Consider the following 21,501-nt stretch of genomic DNA (forward strand, 5'->3'; position numbering starts at 1 on the left):
TATCCAGGTAGGCCTCTGAAAAGGACTCTGTCCCCTCCAAAACCCGGTCCATGAGTCGCTGGAATGTGGCTGGTGCACCCTGTAGACCAAATGGCATTACAGTAAACGGAAAAAGGCTCTGAGGAGTTCTAAAGGCTGTGTACTGTCGGGCTTCCTGGGAAAGGGGCACCTGCCAATGCCCCTTGCATAAGTCCAGAGTGCTAATGTACTGGGCCTTGCCAACACGCTCAATTAGGTCATCTAGCCTTGGAGTAGGATAAGCATCAAACTTTGATTGAGAGTTAAGTTTACGAAAGTCAATACAAAACCGTATAGTCCAATCTTTCTTAAGCACAAGCACTACTGGACTACTCCACTCACTGTGTGACCATTCGACATCCCAGAGTGACATCATCACCTCCAGTTCGTTCTTTAGGGCTGGAAGCATCCGCTCCGGGACCCGATACATCTTTTGGCGGACGGGAGAAGGATCTTCCAAGATGATGTCATGTTTCACCAAAGTGGTGTAACCAGGTTTGTCTTGGAACAAATCTGGGAGGAACTACCGCCAATACCTCCCTCTGCATTGCATCTACCAGAGTTGTCATCTGCTCCATCTTTTCCCTCATTTTCATGACATACTGAAGGACCGGAATTTGCTGCGGTCTACTCAGTGGCCCCCTGTTGTCTCAGAGTACATCAAGTGGTCCTCTCACTTGCCTCCCGTACAAAAGTTCAAAGGGCAAGCAGCCTGTGGAAGCTTGCGGGACCTCTCTGTAAGAGAACAGCAGATACGGCAACCAACAGTCAGTCAGTCTTTTCCATCCTCAGCCACAAACGTTCTTAGCATCGCCTTTAGGGTTTGGTTATACCTCTCCACTAACCCATCAGTCTGGGGGTGGTAAGGAGTGGTCCTAATACCTTTGATCCCTAACAAGCAATACACCTGCTGTAAGGTCTGGGACAGAAAAGCAGTACCCTGATCTTTCACCATCTCTTGGGGAATACCAACTCTGGAAAAAAGCTGCAAGAGAACAGGTGCTATCGCACTGGCTGTAATTAGTTTCAAAGGAAACGCTTCGGGGTAGCGAGTAGCATAATCACACACTAGCAGTATGTACTTACAACCTGCCTTAGACCTATCTTAGGGCCCTACAATGTCCACACCAATCCTAGAAAATAGCACATCAATAATTGGCATGGACTGCAAGGGGAACTGTCAAACTTTTTGATGACTTCCTGAACACCTCCTTTTTGCATGGGGGTCAGGGAACACAGCACATAATATGGGCACCGTTAGCTTTCCTGTCTGGACATTGAGGCTTAATGTGACCCTCCTTTCCACAAAAGGAACAAATAGGCGGACCTCTGTCTCTTTTCGCTGCATTACCTTCTGGGGAGATTTTCGGTCCCCTCCGCGCAGACAGGAAGGCCTCCACCAGTTGGGCAGCTTTCTGGCCGTTCTCAGGGTTGTGTTCTTTCACCCACACTCTTACTTCGGGATACAGGGTACGGAGAAACTGCTCCAGAATCAGAACATCTCCAACTTCGTCCACCGTCTTCCGAGCAGGCTTCACCCATTTCTTGTAGAGTTCTTTCAGTCGATGATAAAGCTCTCGTAGAGTTTCGCCCGGACGGACGTCTGGCTCCCGAAACCTCTGATGATACATTTCTTCATTTATCTCATACTTTGCAAGAATGGCCTCTTTGACCTTGGCATAGTCCATTGACTCATTTACACCCATAGCAACATAGACACCTCTGGCCTTGAGAGTTAAGTTTACAAAATCTGTAGGCTGCACCTAACCGCTCAAATGTGGTTAAATATTTTTCAATGTCATCTCCCTCTTCCAACCTTGGAATGTTCGCCCTGCTCCAGGTTGCTGGCCACTCCGGGCGCTGAGGAATGTGGACTGGAGCGGATAATGGACCAGCAGCTGTTAGCCTCGCCGATGCACCCCTCTCTTCTCGGTCATCAGGCTTCTCACTTGCTGCGACTGCTGTCCGCCTCTCTGCCTCCATCTCATCCCGCACCTGGTTTAGCTGTACCTGGACACTTCTCCATCGCTGTTCCTGCTTATAGGCCTCTCTCTCCTGTGCTTGCACCTGCCTCCGAATTAAGGCGTAGAGCTGGTCAAATCCTTCTCGGTCAGGATTCCCCCGTGAACACCATTCCCTCCATGGCCCCCTGGTTGCTTACCAGTTCTCCTGGGTCATACTGTAAGGCTTTCCCCTGGTCACTCTGCATGGCCTTCTTCACACTCAGGGTGTTGGGTCGACTTGCTCTTTCCAGCTTCTCCAGTTTCTTCAGAGACAGAAAACCATCCCACCACTGCCACCAAATGTCACGAATGACGACTGGAGAGGAGGCTTTTCAAGTTCTCAATGCATGCGTTTATTAACACAACCATCACCAAAACATACTCAAACCAAAATACAAAAACAGAATATTAAACTGAGGCAAAAAAAACAGCAAACAAATAAAACGGTCACCCCACAGCAAGCTGCCAACCCTTTTTTCTTCTCTTGATGCCTTTTTAACTCAGCCCCCCCCCCCCCAATTGGAACATACCACCTGCACAGGTAATTATAGGGTGAGCTAACCATGAGCAAGCAACAGTAACATTACAATTGGAGAGACCCATTACTGCTAACATTACTATTTATACATATGTGTACCCACTGCAATAGGCACCCCAAATATTATAAACATGTCATTTACTGCAGAACTATCTTACCCATTGTGTTTCACCTTAGGATTGCCCAGCCCCTCCCTTCAGAAAAGACTTAATGACGCAAACCTGCTTCCACTCTCCCGGATTAAGCTGGTGAGCAGCTGAGCTACCCACATCACAGGCAGAACCAGAGCAAAACGCTATGAACCCGTAAAACCTGCTGAACAAGCCTATGTCAAATATAAAGTAACAAACTAAAACAATAACCCACAACATTACAGTGAAATTAACAATTAAGCAAATGCCAAACAGTCTTAATGTTGGGAACAGGGCCTAGTGAAAAGGAAGAAAGGCAGCCTTTTCACATCTATGATTAAATACACCAAGTTTTATCAAAATATATAATGTCCTCTTAATAAAGACAGGATTGGTTATTATTAAAAGTAAAATTAGATGAAATTGTGACAATAAATTGAAATATAAATACCTTTGCTGAGGTGGTGATTGGCTGACAAAGAGGAGAAGAACAAGCTGATGACTGTCACTAAAAGAAAATGTCACAGATCTGAATACTGTTAAAAACTCAATAATAACAAATCAGGTTAAACTCATCTTGATGACTAATGCATCCACAATCTAAACTTACTTTTCTACAATCTAGTATAAACCAAATGTATCAAACTTTCAGGCAAAGCATTGATTGGTAATGATAACAGTACAGGTTGAAATATCCATTATACTCACATCAATACTCCTTGTTCTGCCTGGTTTAGTTTGGAGGGAAAAGAGAATCACAGGCCCTAATATACCTTGGAAAGGGGAGTGGTCTTAGTCATGATTGACAGTCCAGTGTCCAACATGACAAGTAGATGACGGGCCAGTAGATGAGGGTTAGGGTTCACTGTGTCAAGGCTACTTCACTCACAAACTTCTAATGTCGATGATTGTCATCATGAATTAGTATTGTGTATTTAGTTTTTTTTTTTTAAGCAAACATTGATAACTGTTGTGATATGGTTTTGGTATATATGTTAATGTTCTCAAATTATGCAACATGGATATTTTGCCACAATAGAGGAGAACACATGCTGTTCAGACAAATATCATTTGTCTGATATAATATATTTAAACAAGAGACAATTTTTTTTTTTTTTACCTTTATTTATCCAGGTATGTCGATTGAGAACAATTTCTCATTTGCAACGACCTGTCACATTCACACAGTTACACATTCATACCTGGAAGCTGCCCAGTACAACCACAGTCTGGTCTTCTGGTCACTGAGCAGCTCCACTGGAGCAGTTGGGCTTAAGGGCCTTGCGCAAGGGCACCTCAGTGGTGGTAATGAGGGAGGAACAAGCTTCCTCACAAGCGAACTTTCCCACCCAGATTTTATCCTGCCGGTCTGGGGATTAAACCGGCGACCTCCCTGTTCCAAGCTCGCTTCCCTAACCCCCATACGCTACCACTGCCCAATTGTGGTTGGGGTTAAGGGCCTTGCTCAAGGGCACCTCAGTGGTGTTAATGAGGGAGGAACAAACGCTGCACCTCATCTTTGTGTTATTTTAGTAACCTGAAAATTTCCCAGCCATTTAAACGCAGCACTAGGGAAGCTTACTTTGCAGTTAGCTAACGTTAGCTAGTAATTGGTGCACCCAGCGGTCCCTCTCATTCACTCCCAGCCTGTACGAGACTACTTCACCGGAAGGAGAGTGTAAAGCAACAAACGGAGGGACTGTGACATACGCTAATATTACTAACTAGCTTCCTGCGAAGCACGAGAGTGGGCAAGCTGCTCCGGTCTGGCTGAGTTTGAGTTGCTGCTACCGCTACTGAGGATCCAAAGCTGTTTGGACTCTTTGTGGCGGGTGCCGGCGGTCTTTTGTAACCATTGCTAATTATCATTAGATAGATTTGCAACTAATGTTAGCATCAAATACATACAAATGACTGACAATATTTCTGGCCCGAACAGACCAGCGACTAGCCAATTAACTTCCCCAACATACTGTTCTACTGGCCCCGGGCCATCGGACCATTGCTTATGTCAAACCCTGCAGTCGAGAACCCGATTTGTTGCAAAGAATCTTCAGGGAGACCACGTGGTGCAATAATAGATCTTTATTCAATTGAAAGACCCTGAGTAATTTTTCTTCAGAAAAATGACTGACTTTCCTTAAGCATTTGTTTCTTTTACACATAGCCACAAAACAGACACACGCTTCTCATTCGTCATCCCAGAAATGACAACTCTATATAAGGTCACTTAAACTCCTCATGCTCTTCCTAATCCATTTATCTAACCCAGTTGTTGGAGTGATTCCCATGAATCGTTCTGAAATAATGTTCAAAAAAACGATACTACCTAACCACCTCATTTATCTAAGCTTATTACACCATTTACACCAGCAGTCCAGCTCTCACTCTCCGCTCTCTTGATGCTGGTCTCTCGGTCATTCCCCTAGTAAACAAAAAATCAGGTTGTTAACCTACCATGTCCCTAACCTTTGGAGCGGCCTTCCACTACATGTTAAACAATCTAATATCAACTGATATTAAAACACACACACACACACACACACACACACACACACACACACACACACAAACACATATAAACAGACCAAGGAGATGATGATAGATTTCAGCCAGTCAAGATGTACTGAACATCCCACTCTCTGCAGGACATCTACACAGGCTGACTTAAAAAGAAAGCCAGTTGTATTAAAGGACCCATCCCACCTTTGGGTATATTTTCCTATTTTCACCCCTCCCCTCCGAGAGTGGGTACAGCGCAATAACATGTAAGACACATGGGCTGAAAAACAGCTTCTTTCCGGGAGCTGTAAAGACTGCTGAGAGTTGCCACTGTATGTAGGGTGCATTTGTGAAAAAAGCAGTGTGGGTGTGGGGGGGTGGGGGGGGGATGTTTTTGATCATGCACAACAAAACAGATGATATGATAAGATACAGTTATCTCAGGACTCTTTACACATAGAGTACACCAAGAGCAAGCATTTGGTGCAACAGTGGGGAGGATTGTGTCCTCATCTACGCTACTGCAGTCAATGCAAAACAGAGCATCTTTAACCATCAGTTTGTGAAGATGATTTTTTGACAGTAGGTTAAAATTCAGCATTTTCATGCAGTCCTGCCCCTTGTCTACTAAATGATGGGAGGCCATTTGTGTCATCACCCAGATAATAGCTTCCTCAGATCAGCACCTGCCAACAGTGTCAAAGGTATATATCTAATCAGGCATTAAGCTGTGAACAACTGCCCTGCATGTTTTAAATGTGTCTCTGCATTAACACACCTGGTTCATATTAACAATCAGACCAGTTTAATAAAGTCAAGTTATTAAGTCAACACGGGTAGACTTAATTAAATAAATTAAAGGCATCTATATGTCTAGAACTCAGTGAAGGAAGTATTCAGATACTTTATCTAAGTAAAAGTACTCATACCACACTATAAACATACTCTGTTACAAGTAAAAGTCCAGCATTAAAAAACGTTATTTCAGTAAAAGTGGAAGTATCATCATGAAAATCTACTTAAAGTATTAAAAGTAAAGAAGAATCCTCCCATTTTAGAAAGTGTAAAGGATCCAACCAGTTGTCTGTTTAATGGTCTGATCATCTCAACTGGACTTGTAGCCGTTATATTGTTATTAAATAGTAACTAAAGTTAACTAGTAACTAAAGTAACTAGTAACTAAAGCTGGAACAGATGAATGTAGTGGAGTAACTAAAGTAACTAGTAACTAAAGCTGGAACAGATGAATGTAGTGGAGTAACTAAAGTAACTAGTAACTAAAGCTGGAACAGATTAATGTATTGGAGTAACTAAAGTAACTAGTAACTAAAGCTGTAACAGATGAATGTATTGGAGTAACTAAAGTAACTAGTAACTAAAGCTGTAACAGATGAATGTAGCGGAGTAACTAAAGAAACTAGTAACTAAAGCTGGAACAGATGAATGTAGCAGAGTAACTAAAGTAACTAGTAACTAAAGCTGTAACAGATGAATGTAGCGGAGTAACTAAAGTAACTAGTAACTAAAGTAACTAGTAACTAAAGCTGTAACAGATGAATGTAGCGGAGTAACTAAAGTAACTAGTAACTAAAGCTGGAACAGATGAATGTAGCGGAGTAACTAAAGTAACTAGTAACTAAAGCTGGAACAGATGAATGTAGCGGAGTAACTAAAGTAACTAGTAACTAAAGCTGGAACAGATGAATGTAGCGGAGTAACTAAAGTAACTAGTAACTAAAGTAACTAGTAACTAAAGCTGGAACAGATGAATGTAGTGGAGTAACTAAAGTAACTAGTAACTAAAGCTGGAACAGATGAATGTAGCGGAGTAACTAAAGTAACTAGTAACTAAAGCTGGAACAGATGAATGTAGTGGAGTAGAAGTAGAAAATGGGCATGAAAAGAAAAGACTCAAGTAAAGTACAAGTACCTCAACATTTGGAATAAAGTACAGTACTGGAGTAAATGTACTAAGTTACTTTCCAGCACTGAAAAACTGACCCTGTGTAATCTTACTTTACTTCTACTAAACATTTTTATTTCTTACTGTAGCTATGTTACTTTATGTGACTTTACACACTTATTGATTTGCTCTTTTCTTACTTTTTTACCTTAAGTTTGACTGAGCAACAAAGAATCTATCAATCTTCATCTATCTACCATTATTGTTTAAGTTGATATTGCAATGACGATTAAAAAAACGATATATTGTGCAGTCGCAAAATACGCGAAACAACCTCAGACACAAAATGACCCAAATAGGGCTACAAGATGTGAGGAAAATACAGTATACAATAACGATATAACTTGTGATAAATGAACAGAAACTAACGTGTTCTCAGTTCTGCTGCTTTCAGTATTCTGCTTAAATAAAACAAACTGCTTGTTAAGTTTAAAACAAATGAAAGGAAATCATTTTCTTTTATTCTTCAGTCCAGTTTTCTGCTGATATTTTCTTTCAACTAACACAAAAGATCTCTGAGTGTCTTTCACGATGCGTTTATTTCACCAGTTGATATCGTGATGACGACCCAAAAAAGGATTTATTGTGCAACCGTATTACTACCAATAAGAATAAATAAAGGAAATCCAGCTGTATTATAAAGGACCCATCCCACCCTGGACGATGCTCTCACCCCTCCCCTCCGAGAGAAGGTACAGAGCAGTACAATATTTCACATATGTATTCATATTCATGTTTAATATGTTTGTTTTGTTTATGTATGCACCTTTCACCCAGGCATATTCCACATGAGCTTACTTATTGTGGCAATAAAACCTTTTCCGATTCTGACAGTTTGCTTTCATTCATATTCTTTCTAGTTGCCTTTCTCTGTGTACAACTGGCTGCTGCATCCATCCATCCATCCATCCATCTTCATCCGCTTATCCGGGGTCGGGTCGCGGGGGTAGCAGCTCCAGCAGGGGACCCCAAACTTCCCTTTCCCGGGCCACATTAACCAGCTCCGACTGGGGGATCCCGAGGCGTCCCCAGGCCAGGTTAGAGATATAATCCCTCCACCTAGTCCTGGATCTCCCCCGAGGCCTCCTCCCAGCTGGACGTGCCTGGAACACCTCCCTAGGGAGGCGCCCAGGGGGCATCCTTACCAGATGCCCGAACCACGTCAACTGGCTCCTTTCGACGCAAAGGAGCAGCGGCTCTACTCCGAGCTCCTCACGGATAACTGAGCTTCTCACCCTATCTCTAAGGGAGACGCCAGCTACCCTCCTGAGGAAACCCATTTCGGCCGCTTGTACCCTGGATCTTGTTCTTTCGGTCATGACCCAGCCTTCATGACCATAGGTGAGGGTAGGAACAAAAACTGACCGGTAGATTGAGAGCTTTGCCTTCTGGCTCAGCTCTCTTTTCGTCACAACGGTGCGATAAATTGAATGTAATACCGCACCTGCTGTGCCGATTCTCCGACCAATCTCCCGCTCCATTGTCCCCTCACTCGCGAACAAGACCCCAAGGTACTTGAACTCCTTCACTTCCTCTCCGGGAACCATCACCTTATCGTGGTGGAGAGGTTTGTGTGTCCCTATGAACCTGAGGGCTGTGTTGTCTGGAGCTTTGTGCTCCTGGTAGGGTCTCCCAAGGCAAAGTGGTCTCAGGTGAGGGGCCAGACAAAGAATGGTTAAAAAATCCTATGAAAAATCCAGGAAGGGATGAAGTGACCCTGCCCGGAGGAAGCCCGGGGCCCCCGTCTGGAGCCAGGCCCAGATGGAGGGCTCGTCAGCGAGCGTCTGGTGGCCGGGTTTGCCACGGAGCCCGGTCGGGCACAGTCCGAAAAAGCTACGTGGTGGACATCCCTCCATCCCATGGGCCCACCACCTGTGGGAGGAACCGCTGGGGTCAGGTGCGCTGCCAGATGGGTGGCGGTGAAGGTCAGGGTCCTCGACGGACCAGACCCGGGCAGCAGACGCTGGCTCTGGGGAGGTGGAATGTCACCTCTCTGTGGGGGAAGGAGCCGGAACTTGTGCGGGAGGTGGAGCGCTACCGGTTAGATCTGGTGGGGCTTACCTCTACGCACAGTCTCGGTTCTGGAACCATACTCCTGGATAGGGGTTGGACTCTTTTCTTCTCCGGAGTTGCCCAGGGTGTGAGGCGCCGGGCGGGTGTGGGGATACTCACAAGCCCCCGGCTGAGCGCCGCTACGTTGGAGTTTAACCCGGTGGACGAGAGGGTCGCCTCCCTACGCCTGCGGGTTGTGGGGGGGGGAAACTCTGACTGTTGTTTGTGCATATGCACCAAACAAGAGTTCAGAGTATTCGGCCTTCTTGGAGACCTTGAGTGGAGTCCTGCATGGGGCTCCAGTCGGGGACTCCATAGTTCTGCTGGGGGACTTCAACGCACACGTGGGTAATGATGGAGACACATGGAGAGGTGTGATTGGGAGGAACGGCCTCCCTGATCTAAACCAGAGTGGTTGTTTGTTGTTGGACTTCTGTGCTAGTCATGGATTGTCTATAACGAACACCACGTTCGAACATAGGGATGCTCATAAGTGTACTTGGTACCAGAGCACCCTAGGCCAAAGGTCAATGATCGATTTTATAATTGTTTCATCTGATATGAGGCCATATGTTTTGGACACTCGGGTGAAGAGAGGGGCGGAGCTGTCAACCGATCACCATCTGGTGGTGAGTTGGGTCAGGGGGTGGGGGAAGACTCTGGACAGACCTGGTAAGCCAAAACGGGTAGTGCGGGTAAATTGGGAACGTCTGGAGGAGGCCCCTGTCCGACAGACTTTCAACTCACACCTCCGGCGGAGCTTTTCGTGCATCCCTGTGGAGGCTGGGGGGCATTGAACCCGAGTGGACAATGTTCAAAGTTTCCATTGCTGAAGCTGCGGTGAGGAGCTGTGGTCTTAGGGTCTTAGGTGCCTCAAGGGGCGGTAACCCACGAACACCGTGGTGGACACCGGTGGTCAGGGAAGCCGTCCGACTGAAGAAGGAGTCTTTCCGGGATATGTTATCCCAGACGACTCCGGAGGCAGTTGCAAGGTACCGAAGGGCCCGAAGGGCTGCAGCCTCTGCCGTGAAAGAGGCAAAGCAGCGTGTGTGGGAGAAGTTCGGAGAAGACATGGAGAAGGACTTTCGGTCGGCACCAAGGTACTTCTGGAAAACCGTTCGCCACCTCAGGAGGGGGAAGCGGGAAAAACCATCCAAGCTGTGTACAGTAAGGATGGGACGCTGTTGACCTCAACTGAGGAGGTAATAGGGCAGTGGAAGGAGCACTTTGAGGAACTCCTAAATCCGACTAATACGCCCTCTATGGTAGAGGCAGAGCTGGAGGATGAGGGGGGATTGGCATCAATTTCCCTGGTGGAGGTTGCTGAGGTAGTTAAACAACTCCACAGTGGCAAAGCCCCAGGAATTGATGAGATCCTTCCAGAAATGCTTAAAGCTCTGGGTGTGGAGGGGTTGTCTTGGTTGACACGCCTCTTCAACATTGCGTGGAAGTCTGGGACGGTGCCTAAGGAGTGGCAGACCGGGGTGGTGGTTCCCCTTTTTAAAAAAGGGGGGACCAGAGGGTGTGTGCCAATTACAGGGGTATCACACTTCTCAGCCTCCCGGTAAAGTCTACTCCAAGGTGCTGGAAAGGAGGGTTCGGTCGATAGTCGAATCTCAGGTTGAAGAGGAACAATGCGGATTCCGTCCTGGTCGTGGAACAACGGACCAGATCTTTACTCTCGCAAGGATCCTGGAGGGAGCCTGGGAGTATGCCCAACCAGTCTACATGTGTTTTGTGGATCTGGAGAAGGCGTATGACCGGGTGCCCCGGGAGATACTGTGGGAGGTGCTGCAGGAGTACAGGGTGAGGGGGTCCCTTCTCAGGGCCATCCAATCTCTGTACGACCAAAGCGAGAGCTGTGTCCGGGTTCTCGGCAGTAAGTCGGACTCGTTTCAGGTGAGAGTTGGCCTCCGCCAGGGCTGCGCTTTGTCATCAATCCTGGTTGTAGTATTTATGGACAGGATATCGAGGCGTAGTCGGGGTGGAGAGGGGTTGCAGTTCGGTGGGCTGGGGATCTCATCGCTGCTTTTTGCAGATGATGTGGTCCTGATGGCATCATCGGCCTGTGACCTTCAGCACTCACTGGATCGGTTCGCAGCCGAGTGTGAAGCGGCTGGAATGAGGATCAGCACCTCTAAATCGGAGGCCATGGTTCTCAGCAGGAAACCAATGGAGTGCCTTCTCCAGGTAGGGAATGAGTCCTTACCCCAAGTGAAGGAGTTCAAGTACCTTGGGGTCTTGTTCGCGAGTGAGGGGACAATGGAGCGGGAGATTGGTCGGAGAATCGGCACAGCAGGTGCGGTATTACATTCAATTTATCGCACCGTTGTGACGAAAAGAGAGCTGAGCCAGAAGGCAAAGCTCTCAATCTACCGGTCAGTTTTTGTTCCTACCCTCACCTATGGTCATGAAGGCTGGGTCATGACCGAAAGAACAGCTGTGCGTGCTGCACGTTGGCCTGCGGCGGGATGTAAACACCGACCAGAATGAATGACGCAAACTCACGGGGGGAATAAAAAGGCTTACAGTTTATGATGAAATATTCCAGGTCAGGCGAACAATGCTGCTGGATCACTGTCACGTCGTTGCACCAGCCGCTGTTGATGTAGAAACAGATTCCTCCACCTTTAGTTTTGCCGGAGAGATCCGTGTCTCTGTCCGCTCTGTAGAGCTGGAAGCCTGCCAGCTGCAGCGCAGAGTCCGGTATTAATCCACAGAGCCACGTCTCCGTGAAGCACCAAACAGTAGATGAAGAAAAGTCCCTGTTTCCCCCCAACAGCAGTTGTAATTCCTCCAGTTTGTTGGGCAGTGAGCGCACGTTAGAGAGGAATATTACCAGTAATGGTGTGCGTAATCCTCGCTGGCGGAGACGCACCAGCGCACCGGCCCATTTCCCTCTCCTCTGGCGTTTCGCTGCGTGAGCAAAGGTGAGTGCACCTTTGACCAGAATGTCCAAAATTTCCAGTGAAGGGAGAAGAAAAGTGGGAAATAAGTCCGATGGTGTTGTTCCCCTGAAGTTCACGAGCTCTTCACTGGTGAATGAGATACGGGTACCATCGCAAGAAACAAAGTTAAAACACAAAACAAAACAGAGCAAACCAACACACCGTGTCACCATTCTGCGGCGCCATCTTGGTCAGTAAACAATACAGTTGTCTCACTCCAGCTTTCAGTGACTCCAAAGGCAAAGAAATCAGAGCTGAAAGCAGCCAGGACTCTTGGTGTTCTTGTAGTTGTGTTCCTCATGTGTTTAGGCCCATGTTACGGTCTTCCATCTTTCTGTATTATTTAACTCTTGTCTCTTTCCTACAGCTTTCTCTTTGTAAAGGATAAACTGACTCAACCGCGGAGGTATAATTCCTGCTACGGAGAATGTGTGTTTGTCATTGACTATGTTTTAGGAGCTGTAGATCTTGTTTTGTCCTTTAATGTTCCAGTTATTCTCATCGTAGCTCTGTATCTGAGAGTATTTGCCGTGGCTGTGTCTCAGGCTCGTGCCATGCGCTCTCACATTACAGCTGTCACACTCCAGCTTTCAGTGACTCCAAAGGCAAAGAAATCAGAGCTGAAAGCAGCCAGGACTCTTGGTGTTCTTGTAGTTGTGTTTCTAATGTGTTTCTGCCCATATTACTCTGTCTTTCTTGCAGATGACAGCTTGGTCAGTGCTTCATCTGCATCCTATGTTATCTTTGTGTTTCTATTCTAACTCTTGTCTAAACCCTGTGATCTATGCCTTGTTTTACCCCTGGTTTAGAAAAGCAGTTAAACTCATAGTTACTCTTCAGATCCTGCAGCCTGGCTCCTGTGAGACCAACATGCTGTAGAGAGACTGTAGAGGGACTGAGATCACCCACAGGAGCGTTCCTGTTCTCATATCTAACCCTAACAGAGGATGTTTTAAACAGTCTCAATTTGGTTAGGTTCAGGTACCAATATTCCCTAGTTATGTTTAGAAAAAGATCTAGTGAACAACCACAGTGATACCCATCATACTTACAACCAGGGCCTGAAATCAACACCCAACCATGCGCCAAATGCAGGAGAATTTGGCCATTGGCGGGTAAATCTGTCTCTGAGTGGCTACCTGCCACGTTGGCTGGTAGCCAATAAGAATTGAGTGACTCATTCATTCAGGTGAAAAGGCCAGCTGAAACAAGCAGCCAACAAAAAGATGAGGATGATTTATGATTTTGACTTACAACAGCAGTTAATCATTAATGACGAAGCATTTAAATGTGTATTCTTGACAATGTTCAACAATGATGCATTTCCTGTATTTCACCTTTATCAGGTTAAACATTGGCTGGTGAAATGCCTGTATGGCTGGTGGCCAATTAAGTTCCCTTTAGGCCCTGCTTACAACCATATGGTATTAAACAGAAAAACTGCATTAAAACAATGTAGTCTTCAGAAAGTTTAATAAGGCAAAGTTTGTGTGAATGCTACAGTATGGGGTCTTAATAAGTAGAGCTAAAACTGAAATGCCAAAACTCATCTCTCAATAGATCAGTATTTGATGGAGTAAATGACCATTTACTTTTGGCCTGTGTATAGTGGCATCTTCAGACACACAAACAGTCAGGTCCCGTGAGATTTGATGTCTCTCTATGAACAATGTTTTGCAGCCCATTAGTGGCTCCTAAAGGCGGTGTGCTGAACCCCTCTGGACAGGAAGTTTGTTCACACCTGCATGGGTTAGTCAGATGATGACATCTCGACCAATGAGGTGACACTGCCAGCAGAGGTGTGAAGCATGAATCCCACAACATATGATGCAATCATTACTGAACAGTGATGCTTTTTCAGTTGATATTGTGTCTGACATGAGTACAATCATTTAATCAATTGGAGTTTTTTGATCTTTAATTATAAAAAGGGATTTAATTATCATGTGTAATGTGAGAGGGTTGCTGCCAGTCACAAATCCACAGAGAATTATCTCCCCAATCTGCAGCTTTAAATCACTGTATTTTGTTTGTTTTAAGGCCCAAAACCTTCCTGTTTTGGTTCACTCTCAGAGCTCTAATAATAATAATAATAATAATAATAATAATAATGCAATACATTTATACTGCTCTAGAGAGTGTTTTCTTCACTGTCACAGTTTCAGGACTCTCTAAAAACCCACTGTAACAAAGAGGTTGGTGCCCCTCAGCAGCAAATAGACAGTTTGTCACGTCTAGTCCCTGTGTCAAGTTTCTTTGTTTAGTTGGTTTCATGTTTTCTGTTGGTTTTCCCATTTCCTGTTTTAATTTGAAGTCTGTCTTTTCTCCCTAGTCTTGTCTGATTTACTTCCTGTCTTTTGGTTTTCCCGCCCTTGTGATTGTCTGATGTGTTTCACCTGTTCCTCAGCCCTAGTGTCACCTGTCCCTCATTTCCTCATTACCCTGTGTATTTAGTCCTTGTGATTGTCTGATGTGTTTCACCTGTTCCTCAGCCCTAGTGTCACCTGTCCCTCGTTTCCTCATTACCCTGTGTATTTAGTCCTTGTGCTTTCTGTGTCTGTTGTTGGTGGATTGTCATTTGTCTTTCGTTACTTGTCGTCAGTCCTCTGTGCTTTTTGTTCTCCTGGATTTTTCCTTGTTTCTTTCCGTGTTCCTGTGTTTTTGGTTCTGCTCAACTGCCCTGCGTACATTTGTAAGTCTCTTTGTGTTCTTATTAAATTACTATTATTTGAAACTGCTGCACTCTCCTCGGCTTCCTGCATTTGGGTCCAAGCCTGACAGTATCCACCAACCAGTAATGGACCCAGCAGTTATGGAGTTTGTGCCTCTTTTTCACCCTCTGGACTCTGTGAGATTCATGAAGAGGATCCTGCTTTTGCCAGGCACCTCATGGAGGCTCGCTGGCTGTCTATGGAGCAGGAATTTGGCTTTCCTGTCTCCAAGCCTGGAAGCCTCCCAGAACTTCAGCAGTCCAGTGTTCCTGAGCTTTCTAGTGTTCCTGTGTTGTCCAGTGGACCGGAGCATGTGCTGTCCAGCGGACCCGAGCCCGTGCTGTTCAGCGGACCCGAGCCCGTGCTGTGCAGTGGCCCAGAGCCCATGCTGTGCAGCAAGCCTGATTCTGAACTGTTCAGCGAGCCAGAACACACGCTGTGCAGCGGCCCAGAGCACGTGCTGTGTAGGGGTGTTGAGCCCGTGCTGTTCAGCGGACCTGAGCCCGTGCTGTTCACCGGTCCCAAGCCTGTGCTGTCCAGCAGTTCTGAGCCCGAGGTCTCCAGTGACCCCAAGTCCGTGCTGACTAGTGTTACTGTTCCTGAGTCTACCAGTGTTCCCGAGTCCGAGTTGAACATTGTTCCTGAGCTGACGTGCAGCTTTCCAGAGTTCAAGCTGACGTGCAGCCTTCCAGAACCTCCGCTGATGTGCAGCCTTCCAGAACCTCCGCTGACGTGCAGCTTTCCTGAGTTCCAGCTGACGTGCAGCCTTCCAGAACCTCCTCTTATGTACAGCCTTCCAGAACCTCCGCTGACGTGCAGCCTTCCAGAACCCTCCGCTGACATCCAGCCATCAAGAGTCTCCGATGACCGCTCTTCTAGAGTCCAGTCTCCCAGAGTCTACATCGACTGACCATTCTCCCAGAGACTACATCGACTGACTGTTCTCCCACACCTCAGAGACTTTGCCGGTTGCCCGGCGTCTCAGACTTTTTTTGTGGTTATGCACCTCTGAGACTGTATCTTTGTTTGGTGCCACAGAGACTCCTGCTCCAGTTACCCTGTCGGCGGATTTGCCAACTCCTGACCCTGTTACCCTGTCGGCGGATTTGCCGACTCCTGACCCTGTTGCTTTGTTGACGGATCCTGACCCAGCTGCCCCTTCTCCTGCTCGGTCTGCCTGTTCTCCAGAGTGGTATCGCCTTCTTCGCCGCCGGCCTCCAGAGGGGATTCGCCTTCGCCGCCGGCCGCCTGAGGGATATCTCCTTCACCAACGTTCTCCAGAAGGATATCGCCTTCGCCACCGGCCTTTAGAGGGGTTTCGCCTTCGTGCTCGACCACCAGTGGGTTCCCGCTTTCGCCGCTGGTCTCCTGAGAGTCTTCGCTGTCCGCAACCCTGCTGGCCGCAGCCTTTTCTGTCCCCAAGTCCCACTGTCCCCAGTTCCCGAGTTCCCACAGTCCTCAGTTCACAAGCCCCGTTGACTCTTGTTCCTCCCTTCGCCCCTCTGTGGGTTGACATTTGTTCGTCCCTCCTCCGTACCCCCTCCGCCCTCCCTGGGCCTTTTTGCCCTATTCTGTGGACTATTTTTGTTTTCTTTTTTAAGGGCCGTCTGGTAGCCGTTGTGAGGGACGGGTACTGTCACGTCTAGTCCCTGTGTCAAGTTTCTTTGTTTAGTTGGTTTCATGTTTTCTGTTGGTTTTCCTGTTTTAATTTGAAGTCTGTCTTTTCTCCCTAGTCTTGTCTGATTTACTTACTGTCTTTTGGTTTTCCCGCCCTTGTGATTGTCTTTGTTTCACCTGTTACCCAGCCCTAGTGTCACCTGTCCCTCGTTTCCTCATTACCCTGTGTATTTAGTCCCTGTGCTTTCTGTGTCTGTTGTTGGTGGATTGTCATTTGTCTTTCGTTACTTGTCGTCAGTCCTCTGTGCTTTTTGTTCTCCTGGATTTTTCCTCGTTTCTTTCCGTGTTCCTGTGTTTTTGGTTCTGCTCACCTGCCCTGCTTACATTTGTAAGTCTCTTAGTGTTCTTATTAAATTACTATTATTTGAAACTGCTGCACTCTCTTCGCCTTCCTGCATTTGGGTCCAAGCCTACAACCCTGACACAGTTAGAGACTAGCTGGTGAATATATCGGAGGATTTAGCAGGTAAAGAGGGTTAGGGTTAGGGTCGTAGTACTGCTGGAGCAGGAAGTAAGGTCATGGAATATAAGAGCGCCAAATTACGCATAAGATGGTAGGTTGGGGTGGTGGATGGGTCCAACAAACACAGGACTTTCCCCCAGGAGACAGGTGATCATGTGCTGTTTGAAAATAAAGTAGTGGAGCCCTGGTTAGCTCAATTGGTAGAGCACGCATCCTTATGAAAAGGTTTATTCCTCAACGCAGAGGTCCTTGGTTCTGCAGTCATGACCGTCACCTCGCAGTGACCGGTACCCAACTCAACTCAGACTGTCACGTGACCGGTCAGGAGTTAGCGGCCACCGTTTTACGTAAGATATTGTGGCCTCACTCGTAAAGGAAGCTTACTTGTTTCCAGTTGCAAATTGACCCCACCTCTTCAACTTCGAGCAAAGTTCACTCTAATTGAACTTTGTCACCCAAAACTGCGATCTGGGATCTCCAGTGCTGGAATTTTCTCTTTCATTGGGGACATTTTGATTGCTTGTGTCTTTGTTTATTACTTACGGTGGCCAACAGGGACAAATGCACTGCAACTTAGTGAAACACACGCAAATAGAAAAAACACAAGCAAATATAGAAAACATCTTCATACATTTGACAGCACAGCATTTAGCAAACGCACTGCAAATACACACAACACAACCGAACACACAAACGCGCTGCAAATATAGAAATGATGCAAAAAGAGGGCACACAAACCCCGAAAACAGAAACGATGCAAAAAGAAAAGCACAGAAACCAGGAAAACAAGTTAAACATGCCAAAAATAAGTGTAATCTGGTAACGTTAGTTATGTTAGCTAAGGCTATAACGTTAGCTTTAATGTTAGAGATAAGGGTGCATTGCGAACTTCATTCACATTGGTGGTGATGGTGCAGTGGATATGACACTTGTCTTTGTTGTGGGATACCTGGGTTTAATTCCCACTGCGATACGTCAACCAATGTGTCCCTGAACAACCACTTAACCCCTAGTTGCTCCAGAGGCGTGCGACCTCTGACATACATAGCAATTGTAAGTTGGTTTGGATAAAAGCGTCAGCTAAATGACATGTAATGTAACATTTCAAAAGCATTGCACATATCCCAACATCATTGATGATGATTGATGAGAGACACGTAGCCTATATTCCTTTATTCACGGCGCTATCTTGCACTACATCGTTATAAAGACAGAAAAACTGTTCTTCGGCCAGGACGACCACTCTGAGCTTCCTGAATGAAAGCTGTCAATCAAGGTAAACTAAGGAGGTCCTTGGGTGGGATCGCATTGAAAGTGACCAATCAGAGGAGGGCCAATGCCTCCATGGTTTCCACCCCCAAAATGTCAAAAGTCACTTTCATGCAGGCTTGCATGTTTGCCCTCCTCTGCTCTCACAGCAGACATTCGCGGGCGCATGGTGGCTGCTTTCTGCACGTGCTGCTGTTTTATACGTGCAGGCAGGGACCAAATATTCACTCTGGCATTTTTGCCCAGACCGGCCCACCACAATCGGTCGGACACCACCCATCATTACACGTCATCTATGTGGTCCCCGTAAATATGCGGACCTACTCTACTATTCCCCTAACCACTACAAAGCTGAGTAGTATGTGCCATGGACCATAATAAGTGGAACAGTGTACTCACTCGATCTTGGCCTAGTAAGAGATGTTCAGCCAGCCCACTGCCAGTCAGAATACAAAATTAACCAGTGGGCCGATGTCCCTGCATTATGGGCCGGAAAAGTACACAGGGCGATACTCTGGTAAGCACAAATGATGTTTAATCCCGAGACTATGGAGCCACCATCGCTGCATCCAGACCTTAGCGCCTCCCAAAACAATTGTGATTGTTTAAAGAAACGCAAACAACCCAGAGTGTTTTTTTCTCCTATTCAAGAATGTATCAGTGATGTAGCCAGACTTTACTCCATAGGGCTGTAGAGATAGAGCAGGCAATGCAAGACTTATGTTTTAGAAACCTTTCAAGGGACGTGTAGGACATTATTAGGACAAAGGAAAGGAAACAAGGGTAAAGAATAACAAAGGAGAGATTGGATAGAGAGACAGTGAGGAAGGCAGGGTTACAGAGAAAGTGATGGTGGGATGTGCAGAGTGAGGGAGGAGGGGCATCAGAGTCCAACAGGGACTGAGAGGGAGGAGGAGATGAAGAGAATGTGAGAGAGATAAATCAGTTACATGACTCGGGTTTGTTCAGAAAGCTGCCAGAGCTGCAGATGGAGGTTGAGGACAGAGCTGAGCTCTGCTTTCCACAGTTCCCCAACACCTCCTGCAGGAAGCCCTTGTCTCCTTGGCCCCAAACACTGGTCATTAACATTGTGTTGTACTCCATCTCTCTGATCGCTGTGACTCTCAACCTGCTCATCATCATGTCAATCTCCCACTACAGGCAGATATTAACTTCTCAGCTTCTCTCTACAGGATATGTAACTTGAAAATGTGAACAGCTGCTGTATATTTAGAATATTGTTTTTGAGCTAAAACTGAATATGTTGCTCCAAATGTCTGACTTTGATACCAGAGACTGTTGTTCATGTTCACTCTCTTAACAATACCAAGTATTGCTTTCTGTCCACCGTGACCTCAACCAAGTCATTTTAACTGTCTACACTTAAACATATGGTAACTACTGATGTGGTGGATCGGGAAATATTCAAACTCATATGCATGTTTATTTTTTTATTTTGAATACTGGTTTTGGTTGTTTTGTTATTCTTGTTGATGTAATGATGCTTTTCTCTTTCCCTCCAGGCAGCTCCACACACCCACCAACATCCTCCTCCTCTCTCTGGCTGTCTCAGACTTTCTAGTGGGCCTCGTGCTGATGCCGGGAGAAATCTTCAGAAACACATCCTGCTGGTTTCTTGGTGACTTTATGTGTGCTATGTATACTCTTCTTTCAGGCATCATTACCTCATCCTCAATAGGTGACATAGTGCTCATATCAGTTGACCGTTATGTGGCTATTTGTGACCCTCTGCATTACACCACCAGAATCACTGTGAACAGAGTTAAAGTCTGTGTTTGTCTGTGTTGGCTCTGTTCTGTTTCCTACAGCTTTCTCTTTGTAAAGGATAAACCTGACTCAACCAGGGAGGTATAATTCCTGCTACGGAGAATGTGTGTTTGTCGTTGACTATGTCTTAGGAGCTCTAGATCTTGTTTTGTGCTTTATTGTTCCAGTTATTCTCATCGTAGCTCTGTATCTGAGAGTATTTGCCGTGGCTGTGTCTCAGGCTCGTGCCATGCGCTCTCACATTACAGCTGTCACACTCCAGCTTTCAGTGACTCCAAAGGCAACGAAATCAGAGCTGAAAGCAGCCAGGAATCTTGGTGTTCTTGTAGTTGTGTTTCTAATGTGTTTCTGCCCATGTTACGGTTTCTTGATTGCAGGTGACAGCTTGCTCAGTGCTTCATCTGCATCCTATGTTATCTTTGTGTACTATTGTAACTCTTGTCTAAACCCTGTGATCTATGCCTTGTTTTACCCCTGGTTTAGAAAATCAGTTAAACTCATAGTTACTCTTCAGATCCTGCAGCCTGGCTCCTCTGAGGCCAACATGCTGTAGAGAGACTGTAGAGGGACTGAGATCAGACTCGGTCTAAGGATAAATGAATGAATATGTTCCTGCTGTTCGGTGAGTGAAATATGAAATACAGAATGTGAAGATATACTTTCCTGTCTTTAAGACTAAATTGTGTATTATCAAATATTGAAAGGCCTGTGCTTCAGCTTCATCTTGTTGTGTATTTTGTCTCTCTGATGCTGCTGCATTTAAAGAAAGAGTCATAAGCACCATATACTGTTTCTAGTAATCACCCAGTGTAATGCAAGCTTTAAAATCACACATGGATGACACTTATATAGTCTTTTTTTTCCTATGTAATCTTTTTTTCTTTGTGATAGGAAACATTTCAACCCAACAACAACAGATCTACTAAAGCTTTGTATTCATGTCTGTTTGGTCAAAGCGTCATCTCTGTGATTTGTGTCCATTTAGTTGCAAAAAGAAACTACAGGCCGACTGGGCTCCTGCTTCACTGAGAGAAAAGATGTCCCTGAACAGACACACTTTCATGTGTATGTATGTTTCCAGTATAGAAAAACATCCACGTTTGTTTCTGATAAAACTGTCAGTACAAAAACATAATCTTCCCTTTTCAAATAGAAAAAACAAGAATTCAAACAGATTATCTGAAAAGACAGGATTATCTACAGTTCAAATAATCGCAGCTACATTTCCAGGGAAACATGTACAGTGTAATCATAGGACAGAGAAAGATAAAGTTTTACAAACTATGTGAAATCTGATGTGCAATGGAGTGGAGCAGCAACAGATATGTAATTGCAGATGTACAGTGGGGCAAAAAAGTATTTAGTCAGCCACCAATTGTGCAAGTTCTCCCACTTAAAAAGATGAGAGAGGCCTGTAATCTTCATCATAGGTACACTT

The 21,501-nt window shown here is 45.8% G+C and overlaps 1 pseudogene; it reads left to right on the forward strand.

Annotated features, from left to right (window-relative positions):
• The first annotated feature begins 16,865 nt into the window (after positions 1-16,865).
• Positions 16,866-20,616, forward strand: LOC144525906 (trace amine-associated receptor 13c-like; annotated as a pseudogene).
• The last annotated feature ends 885 nt before the right edge of the window (positions 20,617-21,501 follow it).

This window comes from Sander vitreus, chromosome 11 (assembly GCF_031162955.1).
Source record: "Sander vitreus isolate 19-12246 chromosome 11, sanVit1, whole genome shotgun sequence".
NCBI classification, from domain to species: Eukaryota; Metazoa; Chordata; class Actinopteri; order Perciformes; family Percidae; genus Sander; species Sander vitreus.